The 22,476-nt window shown below is 47.9% G+C and overlaps 1 long non-coding RNA gene, 1 other non-coding gene and 1 pseudogene across 2 annotated transcripts; 2 read left to right on the forward strand and 1 right to left on the reverse strand.

The window, feature by feature from the left end:
- Window positions 1–278: 278 nt before the first annotated feature.
- On the forward strand, window positions 279–8,932 carry LOC139438552 (uncharacterized). The gene is made up of 3 exons (XR_011648233.1): window positions 279–454; window positions 5,202–5,263; window positions 5,956–8,932. It is a non-coding gene; the product is annotated as an uncharacterized lncRNA (long non-coding RNA).
- Window positions 8,933–12,173: 3,241 nt separating this feature from the next.
- Window positions 12,174–12,280, reverse strand: LOC111760518 (U6 spliceosomal RNA). Its single transcript, XR_002794182.1, has one exon. It is a non-coding gene; the product is annotated as a U6 spliceosomal RNA (small nuclear RNA).
- Window positions 12,281–16,573: 4,293 nt separating this feature from the next.
- LOC111760519 (U6 spliceosomal RNA) lies at window positions 16,574–16,668 on the forward strand (annotated as a pseudogene).
- The last annotated feature ends 5,808 nt before the right edge of the window (window positions 16,669–22,476 follow it).

The following is a 22,476-nucleotide window of genomic DNA, read 5'->3' on the forward strand; positions in this document are numbered from 1 at the left end:
CTAGGCGCGGCCAGGGAGGACGGCTTGGGGCTCGGGGGCACCTGGCCACCGGCCGTCGCCATGGCCGCGGCCACAGGGTCTCCTGCCCCTGACCGGCACGGGTCCACTGCGCCCAGGTGCTGTCCCTCGGGCCGGGCAGCCGGCTGGGGACACGTGCCGCGCGGGCGTGCGCTGCGGCCCAGCCACGCGGGGCCCCTGGCCCCTCACCCCACGAGCCTTTGCACACGGCCGGGACAGGCTCCGCCGCCCCCGCCCGGTTAGCTGCAGGTGAAGGCGGGGTCCTGGCCTGCCGCCGGCCTGCGGGCAGGGGAGACGGGCCGCTTTCTGCCACTGCACTGCTGGGCGATTCCTGGAACGACCTCGGCGGCCTCTGCCAGGGCCCCGAAGCTGGCGGCCAGCGGCCGCGCGGTGGGGAGAGGACTTCCCGGGCGACGTGACTTGCATTTTCAAGCAGGTGCGGGAAGTCCCCGGTGGCGCAGGGCGGCTTTGCGGGGCCCGGGGCCAGGAGCTGCCGGCACACGCCCAGGGCGGCCGTGGGAGCCAGGCAGTGCTGGGCTCCGCCCGGGGGGGGGGGGGGGGGGGGGGCGGGCGGGATTTTAACAGGCGGGGACCAGCGCTGGGCAGCCCGCCCACCCCGCAGCCTGGGGAAGGAGGTGGCCTCATGCCCCCCCCCACCGGCTGGAGGAAGAGCTCCGCTAATCCTCAGCCCCTCCCGCCCCGGGCTGGGAAGCAAGGTGGTGGCAACGCAGCCAGGGGCCCCTGCCTGCTCCCCACGGCACCCGCCCGGGGCAGGGCCCTGCCTTCTGCTCTGGCCCTCGAGGAAAGCCTGGGGGTCCACGGGGGACGCTGCCCCAGAAGCCCCGACAGCAAGGGCAGGCGGCCCCCAACTGTGAGGCACGCTCGAGGCCACCCACACCTTGGAAACGTGTCTCTGGGCCGGGTTCTTATCTTCCCTGGGCACACCCAAAAAGGCACCTGCAGTTGGAGCTGTGCCCTCGCGAAGGAAGGGCCTGTTTGGTGCCGGGGGGCCCCCTCGCCAGCCCGGGCGGGGTGGAGGGCAGGCCCTGCAGCTGCAGCAGCACCCAGAGGTGCGGGGAAGAATCGCCTGGCGTGCCCGGGAGTGCCTGGCCACGGCTGCCCCGCTCTGGCTGGCTCGCTTCCACAGGACCTGCAGGGTGGCAGTAAATGCCCTGCTGACCGCATGACCTTCCATTTACGGGACGGAAGCGGGTTTTCTAGACAACTATCTAGAAATAAATGTTCTGTCCTGTTATCTATTTAAGCACCAGATTATTGTTTTAAAATACATTTCTTTGGTGACTATCCTTGCTGAACACATCTTCTCTCTTTCCATCTTTTAAAATAGGCATTAAACATACTTGACCTTGTCTCAGTGAGACGGGATCATCGTCCTAAACATCTATGCGCCTTGGGGTCATTCCCCAAATGCTTTGAAATAATCTATCCTGTTATCTCTAGGACCTGTGGAAAATTCAACTACTTTACTGTTCAAACCATTTCTCCCCAATGGTCAAGAGACCCGGCACACAGCCAGAAAAAATGAGCCAGGCTAGGAAGGGCCGTCCTGCGGGCCAGGAGTTTTAAGGCGAAAGAATTCCACGACTGCATTTACGATTTGGCAGGACTCTCCGGGTGGGAACGAGAACGAAGGGTGGGATCGGGGGATGGCGAGGGGCTGGATCACCAAGCGCCAGAGGCACCGGCCGGCGGGGGGCACGTGTCCACGGACTCCAAGCGCGCGCCCACAGAGGGCGTGAGGCCCTGGTAGCCCCACCTGAGCCTCAGGTGCCACCCCGTCCCCGAGGGCGCACCGCCCTCCTGATTTTCTGCCCGCCAGGGACCCAACCCCACGTCGACTAGACGTCCCAGGCCGGGTAAGCCCTCGCTGAGGTCAAAGCACACGGCCCAGCAAGGCCTCTCCTAGGATCGCCCGGCACCTCGCCCCAAGGGCGAATAAATCCCCTCGCGTCCCACACGGGGCTCCTGGAATGGCACGTCCTCAAGGGTCTCCCAGCACCCCATTACCATGCCTCCCGTCCGGGCAGATCTCTTCAGCGCGTTCCAGAACAAGATTCATCCTGTTCACCCAAGTGGAAACCCCTTCGGCGCCCTCGGCAATCCCGTTGCAACCTGAGAAGCCTGGGGCGGAAGACAGAAGGGCGGCTGGCGTTTCCCAGCCCCGGGCACCCCGGGCACCCCGGGCACCCCGGGCACGAGTACTCTGCCGGGAGGAGGAGGCCTCAGGTCACAACGTTCCAGCGCTCCCCGAGGTCGCAGGCTCCGACCGCACGCGGCCGCTCTGGGCAGCCACCTCGGAAAAGCCTCCCCCGAGACGGGCGTTGGTGTCCCGGGTCCTGGGACAGGACAGGGACGATAGAACCTGACACTAAGCTGCATGCTGGGAAGCGACGTTCCGTAAGGTTCCCACACAGAGAAGGTGGGCAGTGCAAACGGCACAGCCACCAACAGCTTTGCTCCGCCAGTCCCAGTGCAACGTTAGCACCCGAACAGCTGGGGAGTCGAGCCCAGTATGAGCGTGTCACACCAGCCGCGTTCTGCCTCCAGGCGCTGATTAGCCCATCAGGAAAGGGCAGGAGACAGCCGTGTTCAAGGGTCCAAAAAAGTATCAATCGAACTGCAAGGGCTAAGGCGCCCTCAGCAGGGGCAGCTAGCCTCAGGGCTCCACGGAGGAAGGACAGGCAGGATTTGAGGTCTCCATTCCCCTCATATCACCAGGAACAGGCTGTTTCCAAGACAGAGAGTTAGCTCTGCGTGACTTTTATTAGTCCATTAACAGGATTCACACATATGCACAGAACCTAGGCAAGCTCACTGGAGGAAGTGCTCCTAAATAAAATTGCAAATTGCACGTGGCTGAGCAGCTCTGACTGAAAAAAAAAATTAGGAAGAGACGGGGCAGGGCTGGGAAGAGAAACCCTGAGAATGTCGACAAAGCAAAAAGCCAGCGTTTCCATGCCGCGGTTCCCTGCGCCGCTCCCTGCGCCTTCACTGCCTTGGCCGCCCTCATCACCCCATCACACGCCCCTGGCCTGGCGGCCTCGCTGGCTGGGATCCAGGCCACTGGCCTGGAGAGGGCCCAGAGGGCCACCCGCTGCCCACCCACAGAGCACAATGCCCCGTGCCCCACAGTCCCCTGGGCCACCCCCGGGGTGCTGATGCAAAGTTCCAGAACTCTGCTGGCTTTTATAAGGGGCATTTGGGGTGGAAGCTTACAGGCACAAGGCCCTAAAAAGTCCAGCTCAAGGTACCGTAAGAGGAACTTTCTCACCCAGTCCCTGGCCGCGTGTGGGAGCAACATGGCGGCGACGTCGGCGAGGGCTCAGGCTTCCTCTCCCTCTTAAGGCTCCGTGGTCCCAGCTTCCTCTGACCTCAGCTGCGGGCTGGGGTAAGTGTCCTCTCTCTCCCGGAGCTCGTTTCTCTCCGGGCTCAGCTGCTCTGCTCTCTCCGCAAGGCCAGCTGTAGACTGTCAGGCTCGTCCCTCCTCCCAGGGCCTCAGCCGTGCCTCAGGAGCTGGCACTAGTCCTCCGTGTTCTCCTGTGTAACTTCTGCCGTGTGAGTCTGTTTCACCAGCCCACCAAGGGGGCGGGGGCTCCACCCTGCACCCCCCCATGACGTGGTCGAATCAAAGCCCTCGTCTTAACATAGCTTAAGCAAAGACATCGCAGCTGGATCGAATACAATCGAAGGGGACCCCACCCAGGGGAACGGACCCAATTACAAACATCATCAAATATCTTCTTTTTGGGGAATTCAAACATACTATCACACTGCTACAGCAACCATCCATTCCCTCCGCCCTCCTCACTCCTCAATCCTCCAACCCCCCATCGGCTGAGCACCTGCTCCCTGCTGCTCTGGAAAAACCCAGCAGCAGCCAGGAGTGGACCCCGAGCACGCCCACGCCAACCCGCCCGCCGCCTGCACAGCGGCCCCTCTCGCATCTCTCTCGTCAGCTCTGGTCACCTCAGCCCCCCTGTCCTCCTGCCTCCCCCTTCTCGGGGTCCTTCAGGTGGAGCCTCCCGCTCCCAGGCCTGAGGGCTGCAGGCCCCCGCCCCGGCTGGCTCTCCGCAGACCTGCCCTCCATCTGAAGCCGCCGCCCGGCCCAGTACAAACACCACCTTCAGCCAGCCACGACAAAACCCCACGCTTGTCTACCCACATCGACACCTCCCCTCCGACGTTTAACCAACATCCCACACTTGACTTGTCCAGAACAGCCCAGAGATTCTGCCCCTCCCGTCCTCCACCGCCTCCCCCGCCCCAGCAAACGGCAGCGACCTCCTTCCACTCGCCTGCCCAAGAGTTCTGGGTCACCTTGGGCAAGTGTCATCTTTCAAACCCACAAGTAAGTGTTCAGCAAATCCTGTTGGTTCAGCCTTCAACATACACAGCACCCAGGCGCCTCCCAGCACCAGCCTGGGCCAGCCACCAGCAGCTCTCGCCAACCCTGCTACCAGTATCTTCTACATTGTCTCCTGCCTCCAGACAGAAGCCTAAGGAAGCCCGTGGAGGGGAGGTCAGGTCGCGTCATTCCTCTGAAAATCTTCTAGTGGGTTCTCCAGTGCTTAGAGGAATATCTAAAATCCTTGCCACAACCTAGAAGTCCTAAGCCAGCCTGACCCTCTGCCATTTTGGAGCACAGCTGCACTGCAGGGATTATAGCTGACGTGTAGTTCACACTCTACCTCAGTACACTCAGTGGGTTAGGGCAGGATATATAACGTCCTGCATCTGTCTCTGCAATATCATTTAGGACAACTCCAAGTCCCAAAATTGCCCCCCACGTCGCATCTCCTCTTCCCTCTCCCTGCCCTCAGCAACGACCGTGGCCACTTTCTCCAGATCAATGCTACAGTTTCTTCCATTGCTAGTCACAGTTTCTATAGCAGAATATCAGTAAATCCATTCTAATCCATATTTTATTCCTCCATCCTGAGGACCCTGGGATGGTGATGCCCACTCCAGCTCTAGATGGAGACGGGGCTTAGATCGTCCCTGGTTGACGGATGCGATTCTCCTGCTTGGAGTTGCAGGCACTCTCGGATCCCTGGTGTGGCGTTTGACCATCTTGGCTCAAATATCACCTTCTCAGTGACTTTCTCCGTAATTGCCCTAATTAAATTTCAAACATCCTCACACTCTCTTGTCCTTCCCTGCAGAGTCCAGAGGACTGGACCACCATCTATTATACTTGATGGTTGACTGTCTCCCCAATTAGAAGGTAAGTTCCACAGCACAGGAATCCTTCCTCAATTTTGTTTACCCAGCACTTAAAACAATACCTGATACTTGAAGAGTTCCTCAGGACGGAGGATTCGAGAGGCAGAGGGAGCCCTTATGGCTAGAGGACAGGCAGAGGCCATCTGGAGGGCTGCTCTGGGGCTCAGGACACTGGGGGAAGGCGAGTCACCGCGCAGAAGAGTGGGCAAAGGAGAGGCGCCTCAGCTGGCTGGCAAAGCCTAGGAGTAGAGCTGCAGCAGCAGCAGCAGCAGGCGCCCTTCCCCACCTCTGGAGCAAACAGCAGTCTGCAGACGGCAGCCGCTGTGGACTGTGGGGCTTTGGGGTCCTCTTTCCCAAGAAAGGGGAGAGGGAGGGGCATGGCCCACAGCAAATTCAGATTCTGGCCAGTGGACTTGGTCAGCTGCATTGGAGGGGTCTCACACTTCCAGGGTGGGTGGGGTCAGCACACTGTTTGCCCTCAGAGCCGGCAGGGAGCTAACGACAAAAGCAAGTGCCTTCTCCAGCACCCTCCCTGCTGCATGGGGCTGGCTGCCGGAGAGAGAGGGAGGGAGGGTGCACCAACTAAGGAGGAGACAGCTTCTTCCCCCCACCCTGCTGTTTCGTTCTGCCCATTTGCTGCGCGATCTTCTACATCTGTTTCTTTTTGTCTTCTCTTCTCATTTTCTCCTCTAGGCTTACTGGGATTCGATCCCGGGGACCTCCGACAGGAGAGAGAGGTTCCCTGCCACTTGTGCCACCTCAGTTCCTGGTTTCTGTCACTCTCGCCTTGACTCTCCGCTGTGTCTCTCTTTTGCTGTGTCATCATCTTGCTGCGCCACTGCTTGCATGGGCCTGGCTCAGTGCGCAGGCACGCCTTTACCAGGAGGCCCCGAGGATTGAACCCGGGTCCTCCCGCGTGGTAGACGGAGGCCCAATCGCTTGAGCCACGTCTGCTTCCTAGAACAGCTTCTTTGAAAGCTTGTTGGGGAGGCTTGGCCCGCCCTGAGGCGGTAACATTGAATGCCCTGCCCCTAGCACCTGGGGTCTGAGCTGAGAGGCCTTCCGTAAAGCACCACCTGCTGCCCAGACCAGAAAAGTACATGGAAAAGGAAAAACAATAATAAATAAATAAAAGAGACAAGCCCCCCTCTCCAAGGCCCCTGCAAACCTGCCTGCAAGGTACTGGCTTGCTCGGTCCTTGGCCCTGGGTCCTTAGCCCTGGTTTGAGCAGCTAAACGGGCAATCCTAAACATCTAGAACAAGCTGAACTGAGAGTCGAAGAGTAGTGGAAGCACACAGCTATTTTACAGTAAACCCCTAGGTATGAGAGTAAACGCAGCATCAGAACCAGATGCCTAGACATCAGCAAAAAATTACAAAGCTATGGAAAGTAAAGGGAAGATAAGGCTCAGGCAAAGGGACAGATCAAAGCTTCAGATGAGACACAAGACTTGAAAGAGCTGATCCAGGAGGTACATACGACCCCCCTAAATCGAATCATGGAGTTGAAGGACAGTGAAAAAGAAATAAAAGATACTAAGGAAACAAGGAGTGAGCACAAAGAAAAATTTGAAAGACTGAATAGAAAAATAACTCATGGGAATGAACTCCTGGGAATGAAAGACACAATCAAGACTAAAAACACAACAGAGGTGGAGGGGGCAGGATGGTGGCAGAGTAAGGAGCTCCTAGAGTCAGCTCCTGCCACAGGCAGTTAGTATCACCCAGAGCTCTCTAAAGCACCTGTTTGGGGGCTCTAGGAGATCAGAAGAGCATCCTACAACATCCCTGAAAGAATGGAAGGAGGAGGCTGCCCATCTGCAGAGAAGATTCGTGAGTAGAGCGCTCCACACCACGGAGGCCGGGGCTCATCCTGCCGCCTTGGGAGCTAGTCTGTGACTGGAGTTGGAAGCTCCATTTCCCCCAGAACAGGAGAGGAACAGATGGTTGGCCACGACTTCAGCTACTCACTAGGAAACTCGGCTAACTAAAGCATAAACCTAAGAACACCTAAGGTTTGAACGTGTCGAAGCGAGACAGAGGCCAGCAGCCACCATCTTAACTCGGCCCGCAGCATGAGGGGAAGCCGGGCTGACTGCAGATCACAGCCAAGGTAAGGACTGGCTTCTTTCCATCCAGATCACGCTGCAGCCCTAGCCTCTCCAGGTAACTGCAGGTGCATTCAGCTGGCAACAGACTGGACAGTTGGACAACTGGGGCTCCATCCCCACACCCCAAGAGAATAGCAGAGGAGCTGTGATTCCTCAGCCTTCATGGGCACCTGCAGGCACTTCCAGCCCACACACATGGTTTGCTGAGCACCTTCAATCCATCTCCACCTCTCCAACTCCACAGGACAGCAGGGGGCTGGTGTTTCTTCAGCCTCTCTGGGAACCTGCAGGTGCTTTTGGCCCACACAGACTTAACAGTTGGACACCTGTAGCTCCATCCATACCCCCAAGAAAGGGAGGAGGGGAGCTGGGTTTCCTCAGCCTTTCCATGCAATGGCAGGCACTTTCGGCCTGCACGGCCTGGAATGGTGGGTGCCTGTGGATCCATCCCCATCCCTAATAGGTTAGGAGGGGTCTGGTGTTTCCTCAGGCTTTCTGGACATTGACAGATACTCTCGGCCTACAAAGACTGAACTGTTGGGAGTCTGTGGTTCCATTCCCACCCCCTAAAGGGCAGAAGGGACAGAGCTCCCTCAGGCCCTCAAGGCAACTGCAGGCACACTTGGCCCACACAAATTAGATTGTTGGGCACTCCAGAGGGTCTGTCCCCACACCTGGAGGGGGACGGTGCTATGTCAGTCTACTTGGACAACTGCAGTCATCCTGACCCCCATGGCACAGATTGCTGTCTACACCTGCAGCTCCATCCCCACCCCAGGCAGGGGAGTTAGCAGTAATAATATAATATTCTTGCATCTATGTGAAAGATGTACTGTGTTGATAATAAGGCAGTATGGAAAATATGAGCCAAATGTACACTATGGACGTGGTAACAATCAGATGATATTATCTTATCTGTAGCAAATGTTCTACCACAGTGTGGTGTGCTGAAGGAGGGGTGTTGTTTGGGAATTCTGCACGTGTACACGATTGTTATATAAGTTTACAACTTCTGTCATAAAAAATATATTTTAAAAATACTAATAGGTTTGGTTGGGGAAGAACACACCAAACCTAAAATAAGGACTATTAGATTTTGACAATATTCTTTCATAATTTGTAACAAATGTTTCACGACCATGCAAGGTGTTGGTGGAGGGTTGATGTAAGGGACCCCTGTATGATGTTATGCATGTTTGCTTTGTATGTTCACAAATTTTACTATATACTTGTTTATGTAGGTTCATATATAAATAATATAAAGAATAATAATAGGGTTGGTGAGGGGGAAATACTTTGGTTAGTGGAAATATTTTGACAATGCTCTTTAATCATTAATTAAAAAGGTTTAACAGCAAAACAAATTATTGGTGGTAGGGTGGTTATGAGAGTCCTGTATATCATATATGTATCTTTTGTAAGTTCACAACTATTATTATACACTTATTGTTTATGTATGAATGATATACTTCAATAAATTAATTTTTTAAATGGGCAAAATACTTGAATAGACATTTGTCCAAAGAAGAAAAACAAATGGCAAAAAAAAAAAAACAAAAAAAAAAACCATGAAAAAATGTTCAACATCACTAATGATTAGGGAAATGCAAATCAAAACTACAGTAAGATATTTCATACCTATCATAATGTCCACTATTAAAAAGAGAGAACTGCAAGTGTTAGAGAAGATGTGGAGGGACAGAACACTTACTCACTGTTGGTGGGAATGTCGAATGGTACAGCCACTGAGGAGGATTGTTTGGCAGTTCCTAAAGAAACTAAGTTTAGTTCTGCCTCATGAACCTGCAATACCACTAGTGGGTATACACCCAGATGAACTGACAGCAGTGACACAAACAGACATCTGCACACCTATGTTCATAGCGGCGTTATTCACGATTGCCAAAAGTTGGAAACAACCAGGTGTCCATCAACCAATGAAGGGCTAAACAAACTGGTGTATTCACATAATGGAACATTATGCAGCTGTAAGAAGTGAAGTCATGAAGCATGACAACGTGGATGAACATGGAGAACATTATGTTGAGTGACGCAAGTCAGACACAAAAGGAGAAATACTGTATGACTACGCTACTGTGAACTAAATACAACGTACAACGTATTGTATTAATGTATTCACATAAAATATAAATATAACTCAATTTGTAAAGATGCAATTTGATTAGTGGTTATATAGGGCTAGGGAAGGCATGCTAAGGGATGTGTAGTTCTTCTTTTGGAGTAAAGAAATAATTCTAAAAATCATTGTGATGACAAATGCACAACATTGTGATTTTAATAAAAGCCATTGATTATAACCTTTAGATAGATCATGTGCTGTGTGAATATATCTCAAAAAAACTGCCCAATAAATAAATAATTGTTCAAGAATAGCCAGAATAGCAGCAGGGGAAACACAGAGAGATTAAGAGGTCAAGGAGGGGAACGGACTTGGCCCAGTGGTTAGGGCATCCATCTACCACATGGAGGTCCGCGGTTCAAACCCCGGGCCTCCTTGACCCGTGTGGAGCTGGCCCACGCGCAGTGCTGATGCGCGCAAGGAGTGCCCTGCCACGCAGGGGTGTCCCCGGCGTAGGGGAGCCCCACGCACAAGGAGTGCACCCAGTAAGAAGAGCCGCCCAGGGCAAAAGAAAGAGCAGCCTGCCCAGGAATGGCGCCGCCCACACTTCCCGTGCTGCTGACGACAACAGAAGAGGACAAAGAAACAAGACGCAGCAAATAGACACAGAGAACAGACAACCCGGGGAGGGGAGGGCATTAAATAAATAAATCTTTTAAAAAAAAAGAGGTGAAGGATTTTCTTGTTTGTCTGGTTTCTGTTTTTTATTATTGTTACTATTATTGAAATAGTGAAATGCTCTAATAATGACTGAAGTGATGAACGCACAACTATGTGATTATGCCAAACACCACTGACTGTGCATTTTGGATGAATTGCATGCTTTATTAACATGTATCAAAAAAATTTATTTGTTTAAAAAAAAAAACAACTTATAAGAAACAGTGAAGACAGTGTTGAGAGGGAAATTTATAGCCCTGAATGCCTATTTCAAAAGAGAAGAGCTAAAAATAAAGGACTAACTGAACAACTGGGGAACTAGAAAAAGAACAGCTAACCAATCCCAAAGCAAGAAGGAAAGAAATAACAGATTAGAGCAAGGTGCAGACGTGGCTCCAATGGTTGAGCACCTGCTTCCCACATGGCAGGTCCCAGTTTTGGACCCCGGTGTCTCCAGAAAAAAAAAAAAAACAACAACAAGCAAACAAATGAAACAAAACAAACTCAGGGGAGCCAATGTGGCTCAGTGGTTGAGTGCCAGCTTTATGCTCCCAGGTTCAATCCCCAGCCCCAGTACCTCAACCAGAAAAAAATATTAGAGCAGAAATAAATGAACTTAGGAACAACATCAAAAAAAACAACAACAGGGAAACGGACTTTGGCCCAGTGGTTAGGGCGTCCGTCTACCATATGGGAGGTCCGCGGTTCAAACCCCGGGCCTCCTTGACCTGTGTGGAGCTGGCCATGCGCAGTGCTGATGCGCGCAAGGAGTGCCATGCCACGCAAGGGTGTCCCCCGCCTGGGGGAGCCCCACGCGCAAGGAGTGCGCCCGTGAGGAGAGCCGCCCAGCGTGAAAAGAAAGAGCAGCCTGCCCAGGAATGGCGCTGCCCACACTTCCCGTGCCGCTGACGACAACAGAAGCGGACAAAGAAACAAGACGCAGCAAATAGACACCAAGAACAGACAACCAGGGGAGGGGGGGAAATTAAATAAATAAATAAATCTTTAAAAAAAAAAAAAAAACAGAGAAAATAACAAAAAAGCTGGCTCTTTGAGAAAATCAATGAAATCCACGAACCTTTAGCAAGACTAACCAAGCAAAAAAGAGAGACAAAGTGAATAAATAAAATCAGAAATGAAAGGAGGGACATTATGACTGACCATACAGAAATAAAAAGAATCATAAGAGAATATTAAAAGAAACTGTATGCCAACAAATTAGACAGCACAGTTGAAATGGACAAATTCCTAGAAACGCAAACAATGTATATTGACTCTACAAGAAATACAGGAACTCAGCAAACCAATCACAGGCAAAGAAATTGAATCAGTTATCAAAAATCTTCCAACAAAGACAAGTCCAGGACCAGATGACATCACGGGTGACTTCAACCAAGCATTTCGAAAAGAATCTAACACCAATCAAAAAAACGGAAGACGAAGGAGAATTACCCAATGTATGTTATAAAGCCAATATCACCCTAATACCTAAGCCAGATAAAGAAACTACAAGAAAAAAAATTACAGACCAGTATCTCTAATGAACATAGATGCAAAAATTCCCAACAAAATGCTTGCAAATTGAATCCAACAGCATGTAAAAAACAATTATACATCACGACGATCAAGTGGGTTTTATTCCTAGTATGCAAGGGTGGTTCAACAAAAGAAAATCAATTAACGTAATAATACACCACAATCACAAAACAAAGGGGAAAAAAACACACAATCATCTCAATTGATGCAGAAAAGGCATTTGACAAAATCCAGCATCCTTTCTTGATAAAAATCATTCAAAAGATTGGTATAGAAGCAAAGTTCCTCAACATAATAAAGAGCATATATGAAAAACCTACAGCCAGCATCATACTCAGTGGAGAGAGGCTGAAAACTTCCCCTCTAAGTCAGGAACAAGATAATGATGCGTGCTGTCACCACTGGTTTTTTTTGTCATTGTTTGCTTTGTTTTGTTTTTTGTTACTCACGGCATAGAAAAATATAGAACTTTCGAATGCTTCAGGAATTTACATGTCATCCTGGTGCATGGGCTGTGCTAATCTTTTCTGTATTGTTCCAATTTTAGTACCTGTGCTGTCAAAGCGAGCACTGTCACAACTGTTATTCAACATTGTCCTGGAAGTTCTACCTAGAGCAATTAGACAAGAAAAAGAAATAGAAGGCATCCAAACTGGAAAAGAGGAAGTAAAACTCTCACTATTCACAGATGACATGATCCTGTATTTAGAAAATCCTGAAATATCTACAACAAAGATACTTAAGTTAAAAAACAAGTTCAGCAAAGAGGTGAGATACGTAATCAACACCCCAAAATCAGAAGAGTTTCTATATATTACTAATGAGCAAACTGAGGAGGATATAAAGAAAAAAAATTCCATTTATAATAGCAACAAAAAATCAACAGATGAGTGGATCAATAAAATGTGGTATATACACACAATGGAATACTACTCAGCTGTAAGAACCAATACACTACAATCGCACGTGATAACATGGATGAACCTTGAGAATCTTAGGTTGAGTGAAGCAACCCAGGCATTGAAGGACAAATACTATATGACCTCAATGATATGAAATAAGTTAACTGCCTCAGAGAGCTAGAGTCTGGAAAACTGGCTTACTGGAAATCGGGGGGTGGAGGAAGGATGTGAGTTAATGTCTGTAGGGGTGGAATCTGTGATGAGCTGGGGGTAAGTATGAGCACAAAGAAGGGACAAAATGGGGGCAAGGGGTTACCTTCGGGTGGGGTTTTCTGGGTTTGAGGGGGGCTGGGGATGGGAAGAGGGGTAATATGGTCCAAGAAATAGGTGGGAGGGAGGGGCAACATACAAACATGGGAGAGTGCCAGAAGTTCATTGAGAACTAAATGTTGAGTAAAACGTATCAAAGTATAAGTAGGAGGGTTACCTGGTTAGGACGCTCAGGGGGTATGGTCTGATGCGGGACGGACTCCGGAGGGAATAGCTGAAGGCTCATTTTGCCAAGGTGGGTTCTACCATTGGGTGGGGTGGACCCATATCCTGGGGAAGACTAATGCCGTCGAATAGAGAGAACTGTATCTCTCGTGAGAAAGGACGGCTCCCAGGGCATTAGATTGGCAGGCGTTGTGGGCCCTAAGGGGAGGGGAAAATGGACGTGCAATGGATGGAACAAAGGTAAATAAGGGGGCAAAAGAGGAGTTATGTGAGAGTACACGAGGATGAATATAAAACAGCTAATATTACACCAAAAACATATAGGGGACGACAGACTAATAATGAAAACCATAAGACAAAACATAGGATAACTAAAAAATTTAGAAAACTGTACAACCTAAAGTATGGACCACATAGTAAGCACAAATGTTACCTTGTTTGAAAACTATAGTTTCGGAATCTGTACATCAGTTTCAGGAAATATGATATGAATAAGTTAAAAGATTATTGCTGTGGAAGGGAAAAGGTTTTATGGTGGATCTGGGGAAATACTGTATATTGTATATATGAATTTTGGTGATCTAAGACTCTTCTGAAGCTGACATTATGTTGGGATTCACTTTACGGGAAGTTTTGGATCACAGAGTGGTTCAACAATGGCAGCGGAGGAATACTGATATGGGATGTTATTGACAGGATATATATGGTTGACAGGGAGTTATACAGGGCATATGCCCAGGGTATATGGTAATGTCTATATATACTCATAGTGGAAACAATTAATAACAACAGCTAGGGGGGTACTGGGCTCCTGGCCGGGGGGTCACTGTTGTGGGCCCTGGGAGAGCAGCGGCAATCCTCCAGGTGCAACGGCAAGAACCAGGAAGGAAGGAGGGCCCAACAGTGGGCTCTTGATAATAATGGCTACACTTTTGAGCCTATGCACCTGCAATAAGAACAAGGCCTAGAGTAGCATTGTGCCTGGGGGTTTCCTCCTGACAGCCTTCATGTTACTCAAATGTGGCCACTCTCACAGCCAAACTCAGCGTGTAGATGTGATGCATTCCCCCCAGCGTGGGACACGACACCCGGGGATGAGCCTCCCTGGCACCGAGGGATCACTACCACATACCAGCTGAAGAAGCAACTAGAAAATGACCTTGAATTAAAGATTCAATGCAGAACAGCAGAATATACCTGTCTACATATAATAACATGACTTCGGGAAGCGGTTTGACCTAATGTAAGGGGGAAATGGAAAGGAGAAATGAGATTATAAGGCTGTGAGTCTCTAAAAAAAGAGTCTGGAGGTTGTCAGAAGGAATACCCCTATGTACAACTGAACAGAGTCTAAGAGACAGATAAGGTAGATACAACCCCAGGTATTGGTTCTTTTGAGGGATAAAGAGACCCACGGGTTCTATGGTCATGGCAGAAGGGGTTCACTGCCATGACAGATGGCCCTTCTTTGGAGCTGGTGTTTCTGTGTGATGGAAATGGACTCAGAGGGGATCTCTTTTCACAAGACTTGCATGCTACTTTATTGGAATTGTAGTTGGTGCTGGGTTTAAGATATATGTAGGGGATTTGAATCTCTGGACTGATAATATGACACCCAGGCCCAGAGCCTCAACAGACTTCAGCTCCTACACTTTGACTTATTGGACTTACTCCACTCAGCTAACATGGACTTGAAGAAGGTCAACCACCACAACATGGAGCCTAGAGTGTCTACAACTAGAAGCAGGAAGAGTGCATCCAGTACCCATGTGCAATCTAAGCCCTCACTTGACATAGGTGTGCAATGGACACAACCAATCCAATGTCCACAGAGAAAATGTGGAATGGGTGTGGGAACGGTAGCCATGGGGGCTGCTGGGTGTGGGGAACGGGAGGAAGAGATGAGATGTGGAGGCGTTTTCGGGACGTGGAGTTGTCCTGGATAGTGCTCCACGGACAATTACGGGACACTGTAGATCCCCCCAGGGCCCACTGGATGGAACGTGAGAGAGTCTGGGCTATGATGTGGACCATTGACTATGGGGTGCAGTGATGCTCAGAGATGAACTTACCAGGTGCAATGGATGTATCACGATGATGGGAGAGAGTGTTGCTGTGGGGGGAGTGGGGGGCGGGGGCGGTGGGGTTGAATGGGACCTCATATATTTTTTTTATTGTAATTTAAAAAATAATAATAAATAAATATTAAAAAAAAAAAGAAAAATAAAAAATATCGATTGAAAAATGAAAAAAAAAAAAAAGAAGTGTTTGGGAAGTGTTATAAAAATTTTAAAGGTACTTTTTAACCTTTTGTTGGTGGGATTTTTATCAGTGAAACATTATTCATGTATATATTTAGAGACTATAAAATTCTTAAAAATTAAACAATGTTCACACCATCAAAAAAAAAAAAATAGCAACAAAAAGACTCAAATATCTAAGTATTAATTTAACCAAGAATGTATGTAAAGGATCTGTATTCAGTCAGCTACAAAACACTGATAAAAGAAATCAAAGAAGACCTAAACAAATGGAAGGACATTCTGTGCTCATTGGTTGGAAGACTAAGTATCATGAAGATGTCAATTCTACCCAAATTGATTTACAGAGTCAATCAGTACTAATCAAAATTCCAGCATCCTAATTTTAAAAAATAGGAAAGTCAATTATCAAATTTATTTGGAAGGGAAAGGGGTCCCAAATAGCCAAAAACATCCTAAAAAAGAAGAGCAAATTTGGAGGATTCACACTCCCTGACCTTGAAGTGTATTATAAAGCAAAACATCATGGTACTGGCATAAAGACAGACACACTGATCAAGGGAACTGAATTGAGAGTTCAAAATAGACCCTCACCTCTATGGTCGATTGATTTTCAATAAACCTACCAAGTCCACTTTTTTGGAACAGAACAGCCTCTAATAAATTGTGCTGGGAGAACTGGATATCCATAACCAAAAGAATGAAAAGGGCTCCTATCTCACCCTATATACAAGAATCAACTCAAAATAGATCAAAGACCTAAACATAAAGGCCAGGACCATAAATCTCCTAGAAGATAACATAGGGAAACATCTACCAAACCTTGGAGTAAGTGGGGGTCTCAAACTTTATACTCAAAGCATGAGCAATGAAAGAAAAAACAGATAAATGAGACCTTCTCAAAATTAAACACTTCTGCACCTCAATGAACTTTGTATAGACAGTAAAAAAGCAGCCTACTCAATAGGAGAAAATATTTGGAAACCACACATCCAACAAGGGTCTAAAATTCAAGATCTATAAAGAGATCCTACAACTCAAGAAAAAAAAGACAAATGACCAGATTAAAAAATGGGCAAAAGAAGTGAATACACATTTTTCTAAAGAAGACATACAAAAAACACATGAAAAATTGCTCCGCATCACTAGCTTTTAGGAAAATGCAAATCAAAGCTGCAATGAAAAAAAAAAACAAAAAACAAGTTCTTGCTTTGGCAGCATATATACTAAAAACTGGAACAATACAGATATGCTCCCTGGGCAAGGATGACATGCAAATTCGTGAAGCATTCCATGTTTTCTTGATATGGAGGCAGTGGCCACCAGAGGTTCTTGAGGGGAGGGAGAGGGAAAAATAGGTGTAATATGGGGACATTATAAGGACATATCCTGAATGACATTTCAATGACAGATATAGGCCATTATATATCTTGTCATAATTTACAAAATTGTGCGGGACAGAGTGTAAACTACAATGTAAACTATAATCCATGCTCAGTGGCAATGCTCCAAAATGTGTTCATCAATTGTAACAAATGTACCACAAAAAATTAAAAATTAAAAAGTCATAAGTGAAAAAAAACAAAAAGCAAAAACAAAAAAACAAACCTATTATACAATGAGATATCATTTCACACCTACTAGAATGGCCACTATTAACAAAACAGAACACTGCAAGTGTTGGAGAAGATGTGGAGAGATAGGAACACTTATTCCCTACTGGGAGGAATGTAGAATGGCACAGCCACCATGGAAGTCTGTTTGCTATTTCCTAAGGAAGTTGGATATAGAGGTTCCATGTGACCTGGTAATATTGCTACTAGGTATATACCAAACACCGAGAGCAATGACAGAACAGACATGGGTAGACCAATACTTATAGCGACATTATTAACAATACTCAAAAGATGGAAACAACTCAGGTGTTCATCAAATGATAAATGGATAAAACACACTGGTATATACACATGATGTAATATTATTCAGCTGTAATGAAGTTGTGAAACATGTGACAACGTGGATGAACCTGGAGGACATTATATTGAATGAAGCAAGCCAGGCACAAAATTCATACTCATTGGTGAAAGAGTAAGAACTGCCATTTCAATATTGTACTAAAAGTTATAGCCAGAGCAATTAGGCAAGAAAAAGAAACAAAAGATATGAAAATTGGAAAGAAAGAAGTAAAACTATCTCTATTTGCAGACAACATAATCATATATAGAAAACCCAAAGGAGTCCATAGGAAAACTATTAGAACTAATAAGCAAATTCAGCCAAGTGGTAAGATTATTAGTTGGGGTTCTCTAGGGAAACAAAATCAACAAGAGATATGTCAATAGTATGCAATTCTATAAGAGTCTCTCACGCAGCCGTGGGGATGCACAAGTCCAGGTACTGCAGGCAGGCTACAACCAAGGGCTGCAATGAAAGTCCAGTGAAGGTTCTTGACGAGTTCTGGGAGATGTTAGCTGTCCAAAGATGAGCTGGGAAATTCTCTCTCAACGTGGGAATCGCTTCCCCTTTTAAGGGATTCAACTGATTGGGGTAAGAGTCACTCATTGCGATGGCAATCACCCTAATTGATGTAATTATAACCAGCTATCTATGATTTATCACTGCAGTAAAGTCAATGGTGACTAAAGTCCACAAATGCCCTTGTATTAGTTAGCCCAGTGCCTGCTTGACCAGACAACTGGGCACAATTACCCGGCTGAGCTGACACAATAGCCTAACCATCACAATCCACCCCTTGCCAACTGGACAACCATACACATTACCTTAAACCATACTTAGTCTCTAAGTAAAAACAATAACAGACATATATATATATTTCTGCGTAACAATGTTCAACTCTCCTGTGTACAACCAGAAAAGCATTAATTCCATACAGAATAGGGTGCAAGTTCTTGGGTAATATTCACTCTCAAACTTGACACCCTCAAATATTATGACATGAAAGGGATACAACTCGTTATATGATAAGGGGTAAGTTTTGGGAAGAAGACAAAGAAATTCGTTTTGTGTACATATACAATCATCATCATAATGAAACAAGGAAGAAAGATTCATGACCATTATGGTCCTTGTTTCTGTAACTGTCACATGGTCGATGTTCATATTTATCACTACCTTCTTCCACTACCCATTCCATGTTTCCATTACCCTCAGCAAGCACTTCAGCTGGCCATGGTTCTTTGTCTGGTGGGGTGACCCAAACTTTCATTCCTGAAGATTCTGAGCCATTGTTAGTCTTGCTTGGATTGGGTTGTTGCAGTTTCCCATTGAATTTAATCATCAGACATGGCAGTACTAGGAGATGCCCCTGAGGATCTCCTGTATTCCAGGCAAACTCTTCTTTACCCATTATGTAGATGCCATCCTATTTCCCCTTGGTAGTCAGGATCATTCACCCCAGCAAGTACAGTAGTTCCCTTCTTCGTTGATTCAGAGGTAAGAGGAGCACAAAGTGACAAGGTGACAGTTTTAACTTCCAGTTCAATGGAATCATTGTTGGGTTCCCTGGTGACAGCACTCCTCCTTTTGGGACTAAAACCTGTAGACCAGCAGAGTTTGAGGTTGAAGAGTCAGGAAGCAAAAATTTTCCTAGTAGGTCACTAGGGGTAATAGTGAGTGGTGCCACTCCCATTTCCACCCCTTGATTCCTGGACCCATGGATCCTGGTTATGGGAGAAACAGCACCATAGAGTGGACGCTGATTTAGAGATACACAGCCTCCTGGAGAACATTGCCCCAGCCCTGCAAGGTACTGCCACCTAGTTGGCGCCACAATTGAGTCTTCAAAAGGCCATTCCACCTTTTATCAATCCATCTGCTTCAGGGTGATGGGGAACATGGTAAAACCAGTGAATCCCATGGGCATGTGCTTATTTCCACACATCACTTGCTGTGAAATGGGCTCCTTGATGGGAAGCAATGCTGGGTGGAATGCCATGGCAGTAGATAAGACATTTGGTAAGTCCACAGGTGGTAGTTTTGGAAGAAGCATTGCATGCAGGAAATGCTAACCCATATCCAGAGTTATGTGTCTATTCCAGTTAAAACAAATCGCTGCCCCTTCCATGGTGGAAGTGGTCCAATGTAGTCAACCTGCCACCAGGTAGCAGGCTGGTCACCTTGAGGAATGGTGCCATATCAAGGGTTGAGTGTGGGTCTCTGCTGCTGGCAGACTGGCACTCAGCAGTGGCTCTAGCCAAGCCAGCCTTGGTAAGGGGAAGTCCGTGTTGCTGAGCCCATGCATAACCTCCATCCCTACCTCCATGGCCACTTCATTCATGAGCCCACTGGGCAATGACCGGAATGGCTGGGGAAAGAGGCTGAGCATTAGCCACAGAGTAGGTCATCTTAACCACTTGATTATTAAAATCTTCCTCTGCTGAAGTTACCCTCTGGTGAGGATTCACATGGGACACAAAAATTTCCATGTTTTTTGCCCACTCAAAAAGGTCTATCCACATACCTCTTCCCCAGACCTCCTTGTCACAAATTTTCCAATCATGTTCTTTCCAAGTCCTTGACCATCCAGCCAAACCATTGGCAACAGCCCATGAATCCGGGTACAAACACACCTCTGGCCATTTCGTCTTCCAAGCAAAATGAACAACCAAGTGCACTGCTCGAAGTTCTGTCCACTGGGAGGATTTGCCCTCACCACTGTCCTTCAGGGATGTCTCAGAAAGGGGCTGCAGTGCTACAGCTGCCCACTTTTGGGTGGTATCTGCATATCGTGCAGAACCATCTGTAAACCAGGCCCGAATTTTCTCTTTCTCAGTAAACTGATTGTAAGGGACTCCCAAAGAGGACAAAGCTGTGAGCTGGGAAAGAGAGGATAATATGGAAAGGGTGGTGACCATGGGCATATGGGCCACTTCCTCATGTAACTTACTTACTTGGGCCTTCAGGACCCACTCGAGCCCTATCTCGTGTATACCACTTCCACTTTATGATGGAGTGCTGCTGTGCCCACCCAACTTTACGGTTTGGTGGGTCAGACAATACCCAGCTCATGACAGGTAACTCAGGTCTCATGGTAACTTGATGGCCCATGGTTAAGCATTCAGTCTCTACTAAAGCCCCGTAGCAGGCCAAAAGGTGTCAAAAGGGGAGTAGTTATCTGCAGAGGATGGCAGGGCTTTGCTCAAAATCCTAAGGGTCTGCATTGCGATTCTTCTATAAGGACCTGCTAAAGGCTCCAGACAGCATCTCTATTTGCCACTGAAACGTCCAGCACCCTTGGACCTGCTGGGTCATATGGCCCAAGTGGTAGTGCAGCTTGCACAGCAGCCTGGACCTGATGCAGAGCCTCTTCTTGTTCCGGTCCCCAAGCAAAACTAGCAGCTTTTCTGGTCACCTGGTAAATGGGCTGGAGTAGCACACCCAATGAGGAATGTGGTGTCTCCAAAAATCCCAAGAGACCAACTAAGCACTGTGGGTCATAGGAGGAGCCAGATGCAACAGCTTATCCTTCACTTTAGAAGGGATGTCTCAACATGCCCCACACCACTGAACACCTAGAAATTTCACTGAGGTGGAGGACCTTGTATTTTAGTTGGATTTATTTCCCATCCTCTCTCACTCATGCCTTACTAATAAGTCTAGAGTCTTTGCTACTTCTTGCTCACTAGGTCCTATCAACATGAATCATCAATATAAAGGACCAGTGTGATGCCTTGTGGAAGGGAGAGACGATCAAGATCCCTGTGGACAATCGTATGACATAGGGCTGGAGAGTTGCTATACCCCTGAGGCAGGGCAGTGGAGGTATACCACCAGCCTTGCCAGCTGAAAGCAAACTGTTTCTGGTGGTCCTTACTAATAGCAATTGAGAAAAAAGCATTCAGCAAATCAACAGCTGCATACCAGGTACCAGGGGATGTGCTGATTTGCTCAAGCAACAATACCTCATCTGGGACAGCAGCTGCAACTGGAGTCACCACCTGGTGAAGTTTATAATAACCTACTGTCATCCTCCAACATCCATCTGTTTTCTATACAGGCCAAATAGGAGAGTTAAATGGGGTGTGATGGGGATCACCACCCCATCATCCTTCAAATCCTTGATGGTGGCACTAATTTCTGCAGTCCCTCCAGGAATCCGGTATTGCTTTTGGTTTACTCTTTTGCTAGGCAGGGGCAGTTCTAGTGGCTTCCACTTGGCTTTCCAACCATAACAGCCCTCACTCCACAAGTCAGGGATCCAGTGTGGGGATTCTGCCGGTTACTGAGTATGTCTATTCCAATTATGCATTCTGGAACTGGGGAAATAACCACAGAATGGGTCCAGGGACCCTCTGGATCCACTGTGAGATGGGCCTGAGCTAAAACTCCATCAATCACCTGACCTCCACAAGCCCCTACTCTGACTGGTGGACCACAGTGATGTTTTGGGTCTCCTAGAATTAATGTCACTTCTGAGCCAGTGTCTAATAATCCCCAAAATGTCTGATCATTTCCTTTTCCCCAATGCACAGTTACTCCGGTAAAAGGCTGTAGATCTCCTTGGGGAAAGGTGGGAGGAAGATTAACAGCATAAAATGTTGGCAGATTAACAAGATCCTTCCCCAAGGAGACCTGGCCTCCTCCTCATTCAAGGGGCTCTGGGTCTATAAACTGTCTCAAGTCTAGGAAGTGACTAAGGGGCCGTGATTCTCTGCATCTGTAATTTAAGCTAGGGTTTCATTCACTCAACCTAGAACTCTTCTCTTTATACAGTTCCAGAAGAAATTTAGTAGACTGCCCGTCTATTTCACTGCTAGGTACCCCATGATGTATTAGCCAACGCCATAACTCTATGCCACTGAGACTATTTTGAGTGCTTTTCTGAATCTGCCTTTCATCGTAGCAGCCATGGCCACCTTGACTTTGGTATTAACTGCCCATACTGACTTTTACCAGACTGACATCCAATCATTCCCATAATGTGTAAGGATTCTAATTCCTTCACAGCCCTCCCTACAGTAATATCTGGACTACAGAGAAGAGCAACCACAGAGCTCTTCAGGGAAGATGGAGTTAGCTTTACAAATTTATTCCTCACAGGGTTAAAGGTGTGTCCTCTGGACATTCCTGGGGTGGGTGGACAGCTCTCA

This window comes from Dasypus novemcinctus, unplaced genomic scaffold, assembly GCF_030445035.2.
Source record: "Dasypus novemcinctus isolate mDasNov1 unplaced genomic scaffold, mDasNov1.1.hap2 scaffold_539, whole genome shotgun sequence".
NCBI classification, from domain to species: Eukaryota; Metazoa; Chordata; class Mammalia; order Cingulata; family Dasypodidae; genus Dasypus; species Dasypus novemcinctus.